We start from the raw sequence: 21,294 nt of genomic DNA, 5'->3' as shown, positions 1-21,294 counted from the left end.
AGGCTGTATATAAGGACCAACTAAGTATTCACTAAAAAGCAGTTTGAAGTAGTTTACTTCAGAGATTGTTAGGGTTATTGACAGTGCTTTCTTCCCAGTGCCCTCTCATCAAAGAAATGAGATTTAGGCCCCAAAGAGCTTATCAACTGCAATAAGAAAGGAAAGGAGTACAGGAAAGGAAAGGAGTATGATGTGATATGTAGTGTATGTACACTAGTAAATCTCAGCTTTGTAAGAGAACTTGACTCCCCAAGTTGCACATAGCCCTGTTAGTTTTAGCATCCACGGTTCAATTTAGCACGCAGTGGTTTTTTTTCAACATTTAGCTGAGTACTTTAACAAGTTCCAAAAATCTGCTACTTTTGGAGTCAAAAGGTGTCACATCCTCTCTCGCAAGTAGTTTGCATACAGATCCAAGTACTGTCTATATATTTGACCCATGAACTAGCTGAGACTAGTATTAACACAATTTAATGCATATGTAGAATAGGGTGGGGGAGAAACACCAGATGCTATTATCTGGGGGCCTGGCAACTTGATACTGCCTTGTCACTTTGAACATTTATTCCATCCACAGGATTTCCCCTCTCCAAATTTTCAAGCACAATTGCTGCAGGAAGCAATGAATATTCATTCATATGAGGTAATTCTTAGCCTACATATTCACTTATATGTTAACATGTCTGTCACTTCTTGATTTTTTCTGTGTAGCAACAGTACACTCATTTTAGTGCTATAGTAGAAATTTGATGTCAGCATTAGAATTAAATCTTATTCTATGGCAATGGTATTGTACATTATTCTATTGTATTAGACGTACTGTAATTGCTGGAATATTTATTGTGTGGAGTTTTTTTTAATAATATCCCTAAAAGATACCAAACTGACTATCCAGTGCCTTGGTTTCAACCTTGATAGGTTTTAGACCTTATATTACATCAGGGTCTTGATGTTCCAGTCTTCTACCATTTTTAGTCTAAAAAATCTAAGAGTTCACCCTCCATGTCAAATCCACCATGAGTACCTAAAACTGCCAACAAGAGTACCAACTGTAGTAGCATATGTCACTTGGATGAAGACCTGTCCAACTAGACAACTGAAACCAAACAAAGTTCATAGTCCACTGAAGTCATCAATTGTGCAGATATGTTAAATCAGTTTTCTTCTCTTTCCATTCTGTGCTGAGCACAGATCAGCTGAATGGGAGACCCTGATCCAGGGTCTTGCAGTTTCTTTGCCTCTAGATCAATTGTTACCACGTTTACAACATAAATAAGAGAAACTCAAAGTCCTGTGCCTTCAGTGAATTTCCACTGCTAAGCCTGAGCAAAAATCGTTCTTCTGTTAGAGAGTACATGATGGTATAGCACGGCATCATGTCAGAGGTTTAGGAGTACCACATTACTTGTGGGTAAAGGATTAGTGAGCAGGCATCCGTGCCATGTCTCAATTATTCCATGTGATAAAGTGAGAAGTTTCACATTAGAATTATTGCTGGTTAAGTTGCATAGTTATTTTATATTCAATGCCCATTTTGATAAGTACTTTGCTTTGAATGTATTAAGAAAACCGTGCTTTAGCACTGGCAAATTAATCCTAGTATTTGGATTAGTTTCCCTATCAAAACTTGTCTTTTGGGAGTTTAGCTTTTTCAGACATTTCATATCATGCTAAGATGACACCTGGTGTGGGAGTGTTGGATTAGAAAATTTGTTCAGAAAAATACTTAATTCATTCTAGCTACTACTGAATTGGACAAAACATCCCTTCTGAACACCGCTTTAGAAATTAATGTTCCTGGTAGGCTCTAGATTTCCTTGATTTCCATGACCCTGAACTTGCAAGTTCTCACCAACAAAGGGTGGTAACGCATAGGCTGGATGCTTCAGACAGTGCTAAGCAGACACTTATAACTTTCTGTTGCCTTATCAGTAAAGGGAAGATTTCAGATTCCAGAAGTTTTTGCTGATTCCAGCACTTTTTGCTAGTGTCAGCATTGTTAATAGGATGCTGAAGTCTCTGAAAAAGATGAATAGTAGGTCATAATGTTTAGCTTTGCAAATCACTCAATCATTTTAAGAGGAAAATGGAAAGTATGTCTCTTTTGCAACAGGTTTTCATAACTATTTGGGCGATCTGATTTAGCATACCTCTCGGAGCATTTTTAGCTTGGCCACTAGATGCCAGTGTTTCTGAATGTAGCCCATGTTCCTGTGACTGTTTAGGACTGACTCTGGTTGTAGCTTTAAAAAACATATAGCACTTTCCTGTCTCCTCCATCTGTTAACTAGACATGTATTTGCAGCATCCCCTTTGTAACCCTGTTCATCCAGTGGTCTCAACCTTTACCCTGCAGGCCAGATCTGGTTCATGGACCCATGTCATCTGGCTCTTGGGTCTGGTACTTTGGCACTGGGGGAATGGAGGTGACATTAATTGTTGCTCCCCTGGTGCCAAATTTCTTGGCCCGTGGGGAGCCCTGTGGGTTAGATGATACGGCCTTGCATGTAGGGTCTGGCCAGCATGTAGCTGTATCTGACGCACACAGGGTTGAGCTGGAATAGGGCTGGATCTGGTGCTTTGGATCTCACATGTAGACCCACCCCATGGGCCAGCCCCAAACCACTCATCCAGGCTGCAGGGTTGGAAAGTTGGACACCACTTATCACAAGCCTTTTTGCAGATTACCCTGCAGAGCCCTGAGCTTCTCCCTACTGTCCTGACACTTGTCCCAAAGAACAGACCAAAGTTTGCCCTGGGATAACTCCTTATCCCTTCAAATCTTAGCTCTGTTGCCCTTATACTGGACCCCACAGCTGCATCAGGGGAATTTCTTCTGGCTCAAGGTGGATTCCCTGGGTTGTGAAAGAAATGTTACTGTTAGGTCCCCCATTTCATAGGGTGGGCTAGCTTGGAATATCATTCGCCCAGAGATATAGAAGCTCCGTATGCCTGACTGACAAATGAAGCAAAGAAAATCGGACTACAAGTGAACACAGATAAAACATGGTATCTGCTGCTAAATAGGATAGCAGTAAATCAGGGACCTCACATAATAAAATGAGGGGTCAGCAACTTTTTTGGCCAAAGTACTGAAAACACCCCATTTCCACCCATTTTACTTGGCATGCTAGAGGCGGGGACCCATGAGGGGTCTGATCCTCATTGCTGGTGGCAGCTGCACGTGTACCTCCGGGAGGGCAGCAGGGGAGGGGCTGGGTTACGCTGCCCCAGCCCTTTCCCTGCCATGTTCCACTGGACGTTTGTGCATCTGCTACCCCAACAAAGCCAGTGCTAGGGCTCTGGATCCTGGTGCAGCTGTTTGCCACCCGCCTGCCACCTGCTGCAGAGGCCCAGAGCCCAGGCCACCTGTGACAGGCAGCCAGGAGGCTGCAAACAGCTGCAAGGGGCTCCACAGCCCCAACACCAGCTCTGTGGGGGGCAGGGGTAGCTGCGTGTGTGCCTCTGGGCACATGGCCAGGAAGGAGTCTGGGGCAGTACAACCTCAGCCCCTCCCCTGTGCAAGTGTTTGCAGCCTCCCAGCTGCTTGCCACAGACCAGTTGGCCTCTGGGCAGCTGCAGCAGTTGATGGGCAGACTGAAAACAGCTCTGTTGGGCTCTGCAGCCCTGGCACTGGCTTTGTTGTAGTGCTGGCTGGGCATGTGCCTCTGAGCAGATAGATGAGGCGGTGCCAGAGGCAGTGCAAGCAGCTGGCAGGGTGCAAACAGCTGCACTGGGTTTCATAGCTCCAGCACTGGTTTCATGGCAGCGGCAGCTGCACACATGCCTCTGGGCAGATGGCAGAGGAGGGGCCAGGGTTGTGTTGCCCCATGGCTCTTCCCCACCTTGTGCCCAGAGGTGCCCACCCAGTTGTTGCCACCATGGAGCTGGTGCCAGGGTTGTGGAGCCCTGTGCAGCTGTTTACAGCTTTCTGGCTGCAGCTGGTTCAGGCTCTGGACAGCTGCCACCAGCCATGGAGCCCAGGTTACTTTCAGCAAGGTTTGAAGCCTCCTGGTTGCCTGCTGCATGCAGCCTGGGCTCCATGACTGGTGGCTGCTACTCAGAGCCTGGGCTGACTGTGGCATGCCAAGAAAAATGGCCTCACATGCCACGCTCTAGCACACATGCTGGAGGTTGCTGACCCCTGCTATAAAATATTTATGCCATGTATAACCTATTGCAGTCAAACCTGGGCTCTCTTGCAAGCAAACAAGATACTACTAGATTGTTTTGAAAGGAAGATTTCATGAAAAATCTTTGGTGCGCACTATGAACTCATAACCAGGGTTGGGTATTTGACCAGTCAAATATCAGTCAAAAATTGTAAAAACTTGCCAATGCAGTCAAATAATACACAGTTACAGCACAAAGTTTCCATTAAGAAATGTGTCAAGAAACAAAAAATTATGTATCTATCAAGAAAACTTCTTGCCCTATTATCTGGCTATACCGTAAGTCTCCTGAGAGAGCTGCCAGCTGGTGTTTCCAGAGTTCAGTCTTCCTGATGATTCTGCCACCCTGACTGCTAGTAACCTTGAAATTTCAAAGGTTGGGAGCCAAAGGCCATGAGTCAATTCTAGATAGACCCTAAGATACTTCCCAGCCACTCCCCCATCAGCATTATTCTAATTGCTCATGAGTCTCAGAATCCTCCAATAATTTCTCTCCCTAGAATATCTGGTATTCCTCTGACTTAATGAGCCATTGCTCAGATGACTTCGCTATTGTGTGGTTATTTTTCTGTTACAAACAGTTGATAATAACTTGTGTGGTCTTCCCACCAGTGGCTCCTTTTGTCTGTTATTGGGCAAAGCAATTGTCCTAGTATCACAATAGCAGGAGTTACTTAGCAGTTTTGCTCCCTCACTTTTTCCTTTGGCTAAACCATCACCAAAATCATAGATGTACATAGACAGTATAACATAATTTAGACCGTTATAAAAATGACATAAGTGAATGCAGCACAAGATTGGCTTTCTAATAAGACCACACATACTATATTAGTACAACAAACACAAGAAAATCTGCATGACTCTCCACAAATCCCCAACCAGAGTATGTTCATGACACACTGTTTTAACCTAACCACTTGCCTTTGAGCTCTTCAAAATTATAGTTAGACTGAAGTGTACAAAGAAATCCAATACAACTGAACAATGGGAGTCCAACTGGGAAAATATGGATGGCCTAAGTGTATATAAAGCTTCTTCTCAACAGCACTGTATTTCTAGGAAGTGTTGATTTTTCTTTTTCTCTTTTTCCCTTTTTAAAAAAAATACGAACAGGCTTTACTGTTACTGTAAAACCTAGAAAACTCATTGTGTTACCATTTACTTAAAGATCAGTGATTCAGTTATCAAGCCATTCAGTAATTACTTGTTCTAATTCAGTCCAGTTATGCAGAGTGATGTATTTTAGCTTATGAGTGGGTATCTACTCTGGCAGGACTTGGCAGGAAAAGTCAGAATTCTCTAAATTCTTAAAGACAGACCTAACCTTAATGAAAGAGCCCAATCTTGTGTGGTAAAAGAGAATGGTTTGGATCAGAGCCATTTGTTCCATTATTCAGGAAAGAAAGCATTATGAAAAATGAGGTACTGCCTACTATAGAACTCATGATGACAATAATAAAAAGATGATTTGTATAAGCCTTCTCTCTTGGCTCAGGACTTATCACATGAACTCTGACAACGGGAAATTAACTTATTGTTTTTATGCCAAATACAGGAAAATTATGTAACTTGCTAGGTAGTTTGCATGTAACTTGCTAGGCAGCTTTGGGTATCCAGGCAGGCTTTATACTGTTCTTCTTTATGCTGTGAACTTTTATGATTAGGTACTTAGATTAACTGGATACTAAGATTAACTGCACTTGTGCTTGCCTTCAGTTTTATTTAAATGAAGCACAATGTATTGTTGCCCTGTGGGGTCCGGCCAACGCTCAGGATCTCAATATCGTGCTGTTAGATGGGAAGGTGTGACACAATTGCACGTATACAAACACACAAATCAATTAGGTGCACGCACACACACTACCAACTCAGGCACATACACATCCAAACCAGCCTAGGCACATGCATACCTATCACCAATTCGAGCACATACATGCCATAATGATAATGACGTGAAATCATACACAATACACACATACATCCACATATACACACAGGTTAAACACTGACTCAGGTGACAATGTGTGTGTGCTGGTGCTTGTGGTACCTATGCTTGGGGTGCTTGGTAACTAAAGAGCAAGTGGCAGAGATCAGGGGAAAAGGCAGTGGGGATAAGGCAATAGCAGTGGCAGAGATCGGGGGAAAGGCAGTGGGGATAAGGCAATAGCAAAGAAACAGGGGTTTGCAGGCAGAGAGTTGCTCAGGATGGCTGGAGCCACAGGAGCTCAGGACAGGTGTTGGAGGTGGCAGTGAGCCAGAAGCAGGAGCGGGAAAGATGAGATAGAAGTTAGAGGGGTGAGGAGCAGAGACTGGAGCAGGCCTGAACCATAGTAAAGCAAAACCCAACTCAGGTGTCCAAATAACACTTTTATTAAATGAACACTGTACTGTACAGCTTGGTTCCCACACACACTCACACAAGCACTCCCACAAACACTCACACAATGGTAGTAGGAGAAAGAGACTCAGTGGAAGGGTTGGAGTCCAGGTAGGGAAGAGAAACAGAGTCCAAGTCCTTGGTTGAAGAGAGCATGGGGGGGATAGCTACCTATCCAGGCTGGGAGGGGGTCCTTGATGGCCAGTCAGGGTCTTTTCCAGCAGGTGTTGTCCAGAGGGGGTCTCTGGCAGGGCCTCTGGGTTGATAGGCAGTATGAAGTGGAGCAGGTCTGGTCCAGGTGAAGATGTCATCCCAAGGAGTCAGTCTTCACTACCCCTTTTATGGGGCAGACTACCTCTGATCTCCTACAGGGAGGGCCTGTCCAGGCAAGGTAGTCTTGTTCCAGAGGGTTCCAGGTGTTCTTGCTGAGCATGTGCAGCCTTGGCACAATGGTGGGTTGCCTCATCTCTTGTTTCTTGAATGCTGAGGGTGGCTGCAAGGGCTGGGCCGTCGGTCCAGGTATTGGTTCTGATGGTGGGGTGATTTTAGTAGGGGGTCCTGCTATCATTGTGTTTCACTCATCCATTCACTCTTTTGTTTCAGGCATTCAAGGAAAACCAATTTACATGGGAGAGGTTACAGAATTGCAACATACTTGCACAACAGGGCATGGGGACAAGATGGGAACAAGATGGGAATGGATACTTGACATCACTTTACAGACACAGGCCTCAATCATATACATCCAATATAAAACAGTAACAATTAATACAAAAATAATAGGAACATAATGTAATACAATGTAAAACAGTAAAAATCAATACAGACATAACAGAACACTATATACAATATATAAAAAAGGGGCTTATTACAATAATAGTATACAAGAACTTAGCTTACCTAGTACTACTTGTAATCACTTATAAGAGATAGAGAGGGCAGAGAGAAAGTCAGAAATGGTTGGGGAAGGGGAGGGAATGCATTTTACAAATTAAAACAAAAACAAAAACTGGGGGTTTTGCTACAGTATTAGGTTGAGAGCTGGGGGAAGTTTTTCTTAAAACTAGTAAATTAACTGAAAAATTGCCATTTCAGGAATACTGCGTCCTTGTTTACAAAATTCAGACAGTAACTTCAGCTGTAAGTAGGTGCAAATTTAAAAAAATTTCAAGAATTGCAAATCAAATATATTTTTATTTAAAAAATGAAACATTTTGTATCAGCATTTTCAAAGCAATGTTTTCATTTAAATAATAGCTTTTGTTAAAGGAAATTTAAAGAAGTTAAAGTCCTACAAAACAAAATAAAACATTTAATTTTTGATTGAATACAATCTTACTTGTTTACTAATTGTCAAAATTGTTTTCTTTTGGTACTACACAAACCTTTGTTTTCTCTGGTTTGGTCACTGAATTAAAATATCCATTATATGCCCAGCTGTAATTAGGACTGCCTGTAAGACTCATAAATCACATGATACACTTTTTACCAATGACATAATCATAGGTCTCCACTTTAGTTCCAGCCCACTACAGCCACCTATGGCAGGTCTAGCACCTTCTATTCTTTAGAATATATCCTGGCTAGCTGTCTCTTCAGGGACTACCTGTCTTAGCCTCAGAAATTTTGTCTGTGACTAAGCACTTCCTTCTTCCCAGTATATAGAACAGATGCTTGGTATTTTATTTGATCATATGCAGTTAACTTAGAGATGTTTGCACTACGACCTAAGATGAAAAAGCACATAGCAAACCACTTTTGCCATTAATTCCTTAATGGAATTGATAAAACATGTTAAGTCAATTTATAATTAGTGTTTGTAATTTGAGGTTAGAGCCCTTAGACTGGGATAAATGCAAACCAGCCTCTTTGGATACACCTTTGGAAGAAGAGATCAGGATAATGATTAGTTTGTGACTCACTCTAATTGTTTATTTGTACCAGTCCTACCCTACATTTTATTTCTGTCACCTGACTGTGTGTAGACAAAACGAGAGGCATGTGTGCACAACACTTTAAAGCGGGCTAAATGCTTTTGCAGCACTTTAATGGTGTCGGTGTTTGCGTGCCCTGGCAGCATATTGCTCATTAATTCCAGCTGCTGTAGGAAATTCGGCAGCGTAATGCACCTTAAATGATTTGGGGCACTTCTTCAAGAAGTTTTAGATTGCTGCCCCTACAACTGTGGAGTGAAGCACCAGGCTCCATGCAGCTCTGCGGCTCTGTAGGAAGCCCTGCAGGCAGCCTGGCAGCAGCCTGGGAAAGCAGGCTCTGCCCAAGAGAAGTGGCGAGCATAATCTTTTCCCCCACCCCCGGAGCCTACCTGCCTGCCTGAGCTGCACAGGGGCCTGGTGCTTCCCTCCATGGCTGTGGTGCCCCCTGGGACTGCCCGAGCCGGGTGCCTGCAGGCAGGGGCCACCTGGGGAGTGGGGACCACTGCTGCCACAGAGGGAAGCACCAGGCCCCCCTGCAGCCCAAGGACTGCCCAGCAGCTCACCCTCCCCTCCCTGCCAGAGAGGCAGGTATGTCAGCAGCAGGATATGTGCATGACATGGGGATTTAATCTGCCCTAAATTGAAGCGGTGCTTTTTAAACCCCCCCCCCCCCCGCTTCAATTTAGGGCCCCCATTTCGTCTACACACGTCCAAACATTTACTCCCTTTTGGCTACATTTTTACCCTGGATTTACACTATTAACATTTCAACATTGTCTATGATATGTGACAGATTCTCACCTGTGCAATTCAGTTGAATATACAATTGTGGTCTAGACATGGGTGTGATGCTGCCATACCATATAGAAATAACTAATATTTTATTTCTATTAGCTGTTAACTTCCTGCAAATCCCACCCAGTTCTCTGTTCAGTAGATGTCAACACAGAACATACCATGTGTAAACCATTGACTATTAAAGAATTCCTAACAGAACTGTCTTCTATAAGGATATTTTCAAAGCTCAGGATTTATTTATGCAGTTTTGTATTTGCTTTCAATAGCAACTTTCCTTTGCACTCTGTAATATGTGATATTTCATTCTAGAATGCTGAACTGTTTAGGAAAAAAAATCACTTATCTGTTTCCTTTTATTAAAAACAGAGCCCTGCAATTCCAACATGAGCTGAAGTTGCCAGAGAGGACAACTGTATGAAAACCAAGCTTATGGGTAGGCAAAGATTTTTGTGGTCCAATCTTTCATTGGACTAATGGCATCGTTGGAAAAGACTTAAACAAGCTTTTGAATGCAATGCTTCCTCCTCAGGGCTGAGGAAGAACCAAGTCTAGCACAACCATAGTGGTGCAACAAAAGATACTGCTCTTAAAAAATCTTGCCCCTCATATATTTCCTGGACCATTATAGCTACAACATCATGTTAGGTTTATGGATAGTTTATTGTTCATTAAAATCAAATCTAACTTCAGTAGGAAAGTAAAAGACTTCTGAAGGTGGTCCCAGAAAACACATTGAAGAAAAGAAGTTGGTTAAGTTAGTAGGAGATGCTTTTCCCTCTGAGTTCACACACAATTGTTTGAAGAAAATAAATGTTTTAGTTAATCAAAGTTTCTGGCTAGAGCTTGGGGGTAATCTATTTTTCTCATCCTTATGGTATTGAGACTTCATTTTTTTTCTCCATTCTGCATCAGGGCAGAGACGTTGTTAAATTTTTAGCAAATAAGAGATTCCCCAGCCTTGTAATAAATACCTAACAGGTTTATAGTCAGGGTTCTCACCCAAGATGCAGGTTCAAGTCCCTGTTCTGCTATTCTTTCACATCACAGGGGTGTACTGTAACAACCAGGCTATTTATCTTAGGATGGAAACAGGTGTTGCCTTTGTGCTGCCATAATTTTTTTTAATGAAAGTACAAAGTCCAAGAAAACAGACGTTTATGCCCCTTGTTATGTCACTAATGCCAAAAATGTGTGGCGGTGACATTAGTAGTATGAATTTGCGTTGCATTTTGTTGCAGATGTCTGTTGGATTTAAGGTGGGAGAACACAGGCAGTCTGGAGCTGACCATACTCTCCAGCTGCCCTGGACAGGTGCTCCTGGGGCTTCAGAGGCCGGGTCCTGAAACCCTGGGAGCACCTGCCTGGGTTTCCCTGATTGCATAGGAATGAGGATTGCTTGGGTGTTCCCCTGCTAGCTGGGAAACTCGAGGTTCCCCTGTTTATAGAGGTGTGCCCTGAGTGTTCTTCACAAGATTGGGTTCTGGCTATTGCTGGGAGGGGCAAAGACCTGCCCCTACACGACAAAGGGCAATGTCTGTTTCACCCAGGGAAATGGATCAATTGTTCTGGGTGAATGAAGCTAGTCTGCTTCATTTGGCAATGTCAGTTTATATCCCAGTACAGATGCATCTCTCTCTGGTTTTGACATAAATTCCAGCGCGGAGCCAAGAATTCCTTTATGAGTAAAGTTTCATGAGATCTGATATATCCGTGCAAAAAGCTTTTTTCATTTGGGTGAATTGGCATTATCTGATCAAAATGATTTTGTTGAAATGTTCCTGACCACCCAAAAAGGCTACAGCTCATTTTTGCAAAATTTAGGGGATTTAATCCTGGTATACTTGCAAATTTCCACTTTGACATTAATTAAGGCTCAGAATAGGAAATTTTCAAAGGCTGCATTTCAGGCTAATGACATCTTGATCTCTTATAATAACTGCTGAAAATGTTTCCATTTTTATCATAGTCAGATGCTAGGGCAAGAAAGAGTCTAATAGACTGCCTTGGAATAAGCTCTTAATTTGACTTCCTTGGACCTCCAGTGGACAAGTTTACTCTGAGCTTCTATTTTTGAGACTGCTTAAGGCTTGTTTATATCCCTTTGGGCTGGAAACAATGTGCAGTTGCAGTGCCTACTGTAAATATTTGTATACCAGATATTCAATTGAAAACAGCAACAAAACTAAGTAACTAGTGGTTTTTAAAGTTATTTTTCAGGATTGAAGGTAGGTTTAATTTTGGGGGTGGAGGGAGAACCAAGCAACAACAGTTCTACAAAGATTAAGGCCAAAAACTACGTCACTTTTTTTACAAAGGAAACATAATTTCCTGTTATCTTGGTTTTTGCACTGAAATACAGCTGGCAAAGAATCCAAGCACTTGAACTGAGATGCTACATCCACAGCCTACTCCTCCTGAAGGATTAATATGCTCACTAGGAATGCTGTGCAGTGTTCACTTTAATTAGGCCTTCTGATCTGTACTAGACCTTTCTGTATCAAAGCCTATCTTGAGACTAACTTGCATGCTTTTCTAATGCTCCGTGAGGTTAGCTGTCAGGAAAGTCAAGATAATTGTTTTACATTGATCATTATAAACCCTGTTTTTAAATATGTATCTTACTATTGTTGCCTCAGGGGAGAAGCTCTTTGGGATAGAGCAGAATGCTTCAAGGATTTAGGTGTCAAATTGTTGAAAACGTAATCTAGGGATACAAACTGACTTTCATCATGTTATTTGCAGTTCAGGGATGTGACCCCACGCTGCTTTAGTTTCAGCCCAGGCTGTTATTTTAGATTTAGACCTTTCTTGATGTCATGTGCTCTTAGGTTGGATGGAACTGGACAGTCTGCTCCAGGGGTTCTCAATCCCTGGGCCATGGCCTGGTGCTGGGCTGTGGCAGGTTGGCTGCTGATCCGCAGCATGGTCAGCTGCCAGACTGGAAGTGGCTGCAGACTAGCAAACAGAGGCCTCCCAGAGCTGGGCGGAGAAGCCGCGGCGCCTTCTGCAGGGCCTGTGGCAGTGCAGGGTTTGGCCCACTCCCCTGCCCAGGTGTTGGGGTATCCTTACCTGTTTTCTGGCCAGAAATTCCAGCCGCAGTCAGCTGCGACTGCTGGGCCCCGCTTTGCTGGGCTGTGGCCACTTCTGGGCTGTGGTTTGCCAGGCCGTGGCATAAAAACTTTGGGAGCCCCTGGTCTAGTCTTTCTCTCAAGCTTTGGGCATCAGGACACACTCAGGATGAAGATCATACTTACGCCCCTTTCTGAAATGCAGACTCCACAATCTAAGTATCTCATTCTTGAGCCTGGAGCCTCAAGCCTCCATACTAGGATGGGAATGGCAAATGGCAAACTCCCCAGAGTTCCAAGCTGTGGACCCTCTGGATTACTGCTTCACAGAGTTTGTGGCAGTTGAAGCGGGGGACACAAACTTTGGGAAGCAGTTTCCAAATCAATCACACTTCAATGCTAAAATAGTAAAAACATTTATCTGTAGGGCCTCGTTTAAACTGCAGGCCCAGTTCATTAGTATTGTGGCCTGATAATGGTGGGGGCTGCAATTTTTGCACCCAGATCATGACCCATGATCATGACCCCACCCCATGATTGGCTGAGGGAGCAGGTTTAGGGCCATCTGGCTGGCTGAGCCTAGCCCCCAGTGCCAGGCTGGAGATGGGGATCACAAATGTCTGGCACAGGGTGGGGAAGGGGAATAAAGTCTCTGAGCAGAATGCTGCAAATTTCCCCCGTGGGGCATGTAGTTCCCCACACCGCACTGGAAGAGGTGTGGGGTGGGGTTTGGGGTGGAGGGGAGGTTGGACTCACCTGGCTGTGTGCCTGATGCTCCATCTTCTTGCAATGAAATGCCATGGGGAACTCCCTAGCAAGCAGCCATATCAAGGCATATCAATGCAGATCGTATTTTTTGTGAAAATCACTTAATTTCATGATCACAAAATCACAATTTAAACCAGGCCCTATTTATATGACAAGCCTCCCTCCAGTGGACTTACCACATGGAGTTTTTTGGGTTCTCAGAGTGCTAGGATCCTTCTGTTCAATCGTGCCACCTTGGTAGAGTCAGTGAGAAAGATGCACTGCTAAGAGCAGATCATGTCTGTTTATAAACTGTCTGTTTCAGCTCTCTGTCGGTCTTTCCATTTCACTGAAGGGCTATCAACGTAAAAGACTCATTTGGTTTTTCTTACTCCACTAGTGGGCACAGTTTCCAGCAACTTGTGGCTATCCATGACCACTATGTAAGTTAAAAGCAAAAGTGTAACTTACAATCAACATGCCAGTTGTTACAAAACTAAATGGAAAATACTTTAATCAAGTTACATAAAGCCATCCAAGGAGCAGCCTTGATGATTAGGGCAAGAATGATAAAATGAATTGGCTGAGCTAAATGTTGAGAACATGAGAGTAAACATATATAAGGATAAGAGTAGGAGTGAGAGAGAATATACAGTTCAGAGGAATGTATCCCTTGACAGTCTCACTGAAAATGGAAGCCCCCCTCTTTCCAGAGCAGGGCTAGATTCCTGGATACTCCAGTGTGTCCATCCATGGTTCAGCACCAACGAGAATGGTCATGGTAATGTTCACAGCTCATGAATGTGCTATCTTTCAATACATGTGCTAATTCCTCATTTTAATGCTAATTGCTTTTCTTCTTTGTGGCAGGACAGTCTTAGAACACCTTGCAAGACAGTGTTATCCAGGCTGGGCAGGAATGTTCCAGCTGGGTATTTTCCAACAGATAATGGTCCTTTGCACAACATTGACATTTTCCATTGGGAAAAATTGACATGACAGCTCCATGGCTGCTTGCAAGTGTCACTTGTTCTCTTAAAAGCCTCCCAGGCATGCAGCTGGGGAGCCATGGAAGCTGAGCGCCCCACTTCTGCAGCCAGGGATGGGAAGCTGGATGTGCTACATGTTCAGCAGCCAGGCTGGAAGGCTCAGTCAGTTTCCTCTTTCTGCCTCCAGAGTGTGACATTGGCCAAGGCTGTTCCAGGTGAGCAGCCAGCAATCTGAAATATTCTGTTTCTGGTTTTCTCTGAAAATCCCTTTCCTCAAAAAAAAAAGTTTCTAATTCTTAACTTTAGCCTGATTTGGGACATCATTTTCCAAAGGGAAGTCTTGGTGGGAGAAGAGTTCCACTTTCCAGCCAGCCGTAGTTAACGCTCAGCTTGTTTTCTTAATAGGGTTTCTGATCCATCAGGGTTTAATAATAGGTTAAGAGTGCAGACAGAAGTGTAGCTCCCAGCTGGAACTCAGAACAATTTCTGTAAAGTGTTCTGAGTTGCAAGGTCCCCCCTGATCAAACAGACATTCACTCTTGGTTCCAAGGGGAGGGGAATATAGCTGCCAGCCAGGAAGCTGCAGCCAGGTTCCTATAGCAACAGCCAGGCTCTCCACCAGTGCTGGCTGTTTTCAGAATGGGAGAGGGGAAAGGCAGCGGAGGAAGCTCATTCTTGGGGCTTCCCAACTGGTGCTGAAGGGTGGGGTGGGTGATTGGAGTGTCCCACCTCAGGAGGGCTCCAATACACCTGCCCCACCTTCCAGGGGGGCTGAAAAATGCCCCTCCACTCCATTTCCCCCCTCCCATTCTGAAAACAGCGACAGGTTTGATCACAGCTCTAAATGGTTTTCTGTGGCCAGATTAGGCAAAAATTGTCACTTCTGTCTGTGCCCTAAATAAATCCAAACACTCTTATTTTCTGTACTTGAAGAGCAAAAGTCCTTTAGTCTTTTAAAGCATAAATCAGCAGTTCCCTTACTAGGGGTCACAATCACAGATGGGACCCTAGGAGCTCCAGATCCTCCCACCTTACAATTCCCTATATGGCTCTTAATTAACAGAGGATAGACCTTTATTGTGCTGCAGTTGCTCAATGGCTATTCTTCCCGTACCTGCTCCTACCCCAGAGTTAGAGGTATACCAGGACAGCTAATCCTGATGTGAAACAATTCTAAGCCATCCTGCCTTACTATGGGCTAATTGCAACATACAGCAACTCATATCCCTACAGTTAATGGGGCTGCTGCATGGTAGCTGATATTGCGTCTGTTTTGACATTTCTAAACTGGAGCAACTTAGCAGTCCCTCATTCAGGGGTAAGCTGCCATGGTTTGGTTTTCACTGGGAATGTCTACATGTGCATTAAGATGCTTTTTCTAATGTACATTAAATTTAGTGCCTCCAATGTGAGGAATTATGTGCATTAGACTGCCTTAGTGCATAGTAATGAATGCACAGGGTTTTAAAGTGGTGCTTAATGCACAGTAGCCTATTTTACTGTGCATTTGTGTAATCACACAGTTTTTATGTGATGCATTAATGCGCAGTAAAATAGGCTACTGGGCATTAAAGCACAAGCGCAGATGCACCCATTGTGGAGTAATTGCTAATGCAAGGACAGTTACTATAGGGCAGCTGAAATGGCAAATCCCTACTGCCCGTTAATTGCAGGCTCAGGAACAGCAGTAGTTGTGTGCATGACCGACTATAATTACCTGACTATAAGTACTGATGTGATCAGAAGTTGTTCTGGAAACATCTGGCCTCAATGGTTCTTAATGTATGTAAGTGTGAGTGGTCAAATTATTGCTTATGGGTTTATCTAACACAAAGCAGTACAGTCCATTGGTACCCCGAGTTAGCTTTGCATGCACTAGCTCTGGAACCAGAAGTAGTATTGCTACTGATCACCCCAGGTGCACTGCTGTGTTAATATGGCTAAACTGCTTTCATTTTCAGATGTAGCTTGGGGTACTATGCCCAGTGCTCCTTTGTATCATATAGATATACCCTTTCTTTATACCAGTGCCTGAAGGGGTTGTTCTGGTTTTGCTGAATTTAGTATAGAGTTGTTAAGAAGGTTGCCCAATAAAAATATTTGTATTCCTTGGAGAATTAGTTAAATTACTTAAATGAAATCACTCATTAGCATCAAATGGCCTGGGTATCTTTGTACATAAATCAAGTTACTCTTATTTCTGCTAACTTCTCCTTTTGCGTTTGGCTCTGATTACGGGCAGTTGAGACAAATAGTAGGGAAAAGAATAGATGGAAGTCAGGTCCTGATGGGCTTCCTGTGCTTGCAGCCTTTAGCCCAGCTAAGTTTTGAACAGTCTGTGGGGAAGGGGCAGGCTAGGGGAATCTCAGCGTTGGTTCTGACACTCCAGAGAGCTCACGGAAGTGGGCTGGACTGGCACCAAGATCAAACTGGGAGCTGTTTAATATGAATGGTCTGTAGGTTGGGACTGGCATTTGGGCTTGGGGGCAGAGCTAAGTACCAGTATATATACATCACCCAATGACCATTGTGGAAGTCATTCCTCATGAAAGTAGTTGTGATATATGCATGATGTCAGAGATTTGAACAGACTCTAAATGATAATGGCCTCTTCATATGACTGAGCATTTGAAGAATACAACATCAAGGTGAGTTTAGCTTGCCTCATTCAAGTGGTCCCAGTAAAGTTGCTGAGTCTCTCTTACTTATTTGAATAAGGACAGTAAAAGTTGGCTGTTGAATGCATTATATGCTGTCTTTCAACAGTTAAATAAAGATGCCATCATTTATTTGGCCAAAAACTTGCTAAACCCAAAGGGTAAGAGGAAAAAATTCAGCTTGAGCTGTGTAGTGCAGTTAGCTTTATAGTGCAGTTGGTACTGATAGCACTAATAGCCTACTCAGAAGGAGAAAAAAAACACCCCCAGACTAATAATTGTTTTTTATGTAAAAGCATCAAGGAGGCCAAGTACTTCTAACTGATTATTCAGATCATGGGTCTTCTAACAGTTGTAAAAACAGACTCCCCTTTATCACAGCTTGGTTTGATTTATCCTTCATTGTTGCTGTGTGCTGCAGAATTTAACAAACTGTCTAGGGTAGTGGCTCCCAACCTTGGGTCACGACCCAAATCAGGGTCATGGGGGGGTCCACCCTTCGCTCTGCCTCCTCCAGCCTGCAGGGCTCTCCTGGCACATGGTCCACACGGCTCTCACCACCGCTGCCCCCACCTGATCCTGGCCCCGCTTGGGCTCGGCTGACACCGCCGGGCATGAGTGAGTCAGCAGTGGGGGCGGGGGTCACAACCTGGATTCCCAGGGATATCCAGGAGTCAAAAAAACACCCCACACTGCTCCCTTTCACCACAAAGAACAACTGAACGTGCAGTACATGGCACTGCAGACATGTTTATGGCATCACATATAAGCAATAAGCAGGTAAGCAATAAGGGGCCCATTGGGCATCAGAGCCAGGGGGCAACAAAGGTGCCAGTCACAGGGCTCAAGTGCCTATACACTAATGCTAGGTGCATGGGGAGCAAGCAGATGAACTAGCACTCCTGCTTGCAGAAAACACTTATGACTTAGTGGGGTTAACAGAAACCTGGTAGGACTCTACCCACGACTGGGCGGTACACATTGAGGGCTATAAGCTGTACAGAAAGGATAGAGTGGGGAAGAGAGGGGGAGGGGTTGCACTCTATGTCAAGGAGCATTATCAAAATGGAATTGGAGGAGGAGAAAGTAGAAGGATTGTGGGTTAGGATACATGGAGGTCAAGGGGAAAGGGATTTAGTGGTAGGGGTCTGATTTAGTGGGAGGGGTCTGATTTAGTGGGAGGGGAAGAACTAGACTTGGAACTCCTGAGGCAGCTCTCAGAGACCATGAAGACTAGGGAAGCAGTAGTCATGGGGGACCTAAACTACCCTGACATCTGCTGGGAGACGCAGACAGGAAATTCCCACTGTTCATACAGGTTCCTATCCTGTGTACAGGACCTCCACCTGATGCAGGAGGTACATGGTCCCACTAGGGGGAATGCCTTACTGGACCTGGTACTGGCAATGGGGGATGACATGGTAGGGGACCTACAGATCAGTGGCCACCTGGGGGACAGTGACCACCAAATAATAGAATTCACCATAAGGAGTAGAGTGGGAAAGGTAACTAGTAGGGTGGAAGTGCTAGACTTTAGGAAGGTTGACTTCAGCGAGCTCAGGCGTTTAGTCAATGACGCACTGCAGAGTAAGAGATTTGGTGAGATGGGAGCCCAGGAAGAGTGGCTGTGCCTTAAAGAAGTGATCCTTTGGGCACAGAGGGAGATGATCCTGATGCGAGGGAAAAGGGGGAAAGGGGCCACAAGGCTTCCTTTGCTGACCAGAGAAATCCAGAGCAGCCTAAGGGCAAAAAGGGGGGCATGTAAGCAGTGAAAACAGGAAGAGATTACTAAAGAGGAGTATACCACCTCAGCTCACAGTTGTAGGGAGGCAGTTAGAAAGGCCAAAGCTACCGTGGAGCTGAGGATGGCATCCCAAGTTAAGGATAACAAAAAATTGTTTTTCAGATATATAGGGAGTAAAAGGAAGGCCCAGGGTGGAATAGGACCTCTACTAAATGGGCATAAGCAATTGGTGATGGACAGGGGGGACAAGGCTGAACTCCTCAATGAGTTCTTTGCCTCAGTGTTCCTAAGCGAGGGGCAAGACAAGTCTCTCACTGGAATTGTAGAAAGATAACAGCAGGGTGCCAGACTACCAAGCATTGACCCTGAGATGGTGCAGAGTCACTTGGAAGGACTGGATGCGTTTAAGTTGGCAGGCCCGGATGAGCTCCATCCGAGGGTACTGTAGGCACTGGCTGATGTCATTGCAGAGCCACTGGCGGGAATATTTGAGCACTCATGGTGTATGGGCCAGGTCCCGGAGGACTAGAAAAGGGCCAAAGTGGTCCCTATTTTCAAAAAGGGGAGGAAGGAGGATTCAAGAAACTACAGGCCAGTCAGTCTCACCTGCATCCTTGGTAAAGTCTTTGAAAAGATTATTAAGGCTCATATATGTGAGAGCCCAGCAGGAAAAATTATGCTGAGGGGAAACGAGCACAGGTTCGTAGCAGGTAGATCGTGCCTGACTAATCTAGTCTCTTTTTATGACCAGGTTACAAAACACCTGGACGCAAGAGTAGGGGTAGATATCGTTTACTTAGACTTCAGGAAGGCCTTCGATATGGTATCCCACCCCATACTGGTGGACAAATTAAGAGGCTGTGACTTGGATGACTACACAGTCTGGTGGGTGGTGAATTGGCTAGAGGGTCGTACCCAGAGAGTGGTGGTGGATGGGTCGATATTGACCTGGAAGGGTGTGGGTAGTGAGGTCCCACAGGGCTCAGTCCTTGGACCGATACTCTTCAATGTCTTCATCAGTGACCTGGACGAGGGAGTGAAGTGTACTCTGTCCAAGTTTGCAGATGATACAAAACTGTGGGGAGAAGTGGACACACCGGAGGGCAGGGAACAACTACAAGCAGACCTGGACAGGTTGGACAAATGGGCAGAAAACAACAGAATGCAATTCAACAAGGAGAAATGCAAAGTGCTACATCTAGGGAGGAAAAATGTCCAGCATACCTACTGCCTAGGAAGTGACCTGCTCAGTAGCACGGAAGCGGAAAGGGATCTCGGAGTCCTAGTGGACTCCAAGATGAACATGAGTCATGTTTATTGTGCATCAGCAGATGCATGACAGACAGAACCAAAGAGGTGGTACTTCCCCTCTATGCGGCACTGGTCAGACTGCAGTTGGAATACTGCGTCCAGTTTTGGGCGCCGCACTTCAAGAGGGATGTGGATAACCTGGAGAGGGTCCAGAGAAGGGCTACGAGGAGAGGCCCTACGAGGCAAGACTGGGGCACCTGGACCTCTTTAGCCTCCGCAAGAGAAAGTTGAGAGACGACCCTGTGGCTGCCTATAAGTTCATCATGGGGGCGCAGAAGGGAATTGGTGAGGCTCTACTCACCAAGGTGCCCCTGGGGGGTCACAAGAAATAATGGCCATAAGCTAACAGAGAGTAGATTTAGACTGGACATTAGGAAGAACTTCTTCACAGTTAGAGTGGCCAAAATCTGGAATGGGCTCCCAAGGGAGGTAGTGCACTCCCCTACCCTGGGGGTCTTCAAGAGGAGGTTAGATAGGCATCTGGCTGGGGTCATCTGAACCCAGCACTCTTCCCTGCCTATGCAGGGGGTCGGACTCGATGATCTATTGAGGTCCCTTCTGACCCTAACATCTATGAATCTATGAATTGTTAAGCCACTAGAGTGCATTGCTATGCTGTGGAGAGAAATGTATTTCTACCTTAACTCATAGCCCCTGTCTCTCAGGTGCTGCAGAGCATTTTGAAATATAAAGCCCCTTCATAAAGAACCACTCTGAATGATCAAGTTGAATCACATCTGTAATACTTGAAAATCATGAGTCTTATGTTAGTATCATGAAAATGAATAACTGCTATATTTGCAATATGAGGTTTTCAAGCCTGTAGATCTGGAAGCTAATAGGTAGTTACTCTATAGACAGTGACCTTTTATGTTGATCAGGGGAACTGAGAGTGTCCTGTCTCTTTTCCCCATGAGAAATGAGGATTCAGTTGTGATGTCTATATTTTATTGCAAGACACTGATGGCTTCGTTTAATGTAAAATTATTTAGGTTGATGTAACTTTCTTAATTAGCTTTACCCTAATGTTCCTAGAAATCTATTTGTCTGGAACAAATCAGGAATAATACATGAAATGACTGTCAGTACTTCAGCGTAACTACTGAATCCCCATGTTAATGAGAGAAATCATTTCAGAAATTTCCTTGCTGCAAGAACTGCTGTAGGCACAAATGACTTATCAATAAGATTTAGTTTTTTTGCCCCTGTATTCTTCATTGACCCATGTTCTTCTGGTTTGTGTGTCTGTTTGTTGCTGAAAAGCAAAAGAAAATGTGAAATTCCCTAAGACAGGCACACTGACTGCAAGCTCCCTTGTTGGGAGCAATAAGGAGTCTGTTCTATAGTGAAGCCATTAAAAAGTCAAAGTTTGTCAAGTTATCAGTCTATGCTGGCTGGCTGGCATCATTTCCTTCATACTTGCAGAGATCACTGCAAGGCAGTGGTTGGCAAACTGATTAATTGTCCCATTGTAACTCCCAAGTTACAATGAGCATC

At 44.4% G+C, this 21,294-nt stretch overlaps 1 long non-coding RNA gene across 1 annotated transcript in view; it reads left to right on the top strand.

Moving 5' to 3' along the window:
- Positions 1–16,168, top strand: part of LOC109284936 (uncharacterized) — a 101,215-nt gene extending 85,047 nt beyond the window's left edge. The window contains exons 3-5 of the long non-coding RNA XR_002092564.2: positions 578–643; positions 9,648–9,714; positions 13,967–16,168. This is a non-coding gene — a long non-coding RNA (uncharacterized LOC109284936). The remainder of the gene's footprint in view (positions 1–577; positions 644–9,647; positions 9,715–13,966) is intronic.
- The last annotated feature ends 5,126 nt before the right edge of the window (positions 16,169–21,294 follow it).

Source organism: Alligator mississippiensis, chromosome 13, assembly GCF_030867095.1.
Source record: "Alligator mississippiensis isolate rAllMis1 chromosome 13, rAllMis1, whole genome shotgun sequence".
Lineage (NCBI taxonomy): Eukaryota > Metazoa > Chordata > Crocodylia > Alligatoridae > Alligator > Alligator mississippiensis.
This window is presented reverse-complemented; position numbering and strand designations above follow the sequence as displayed.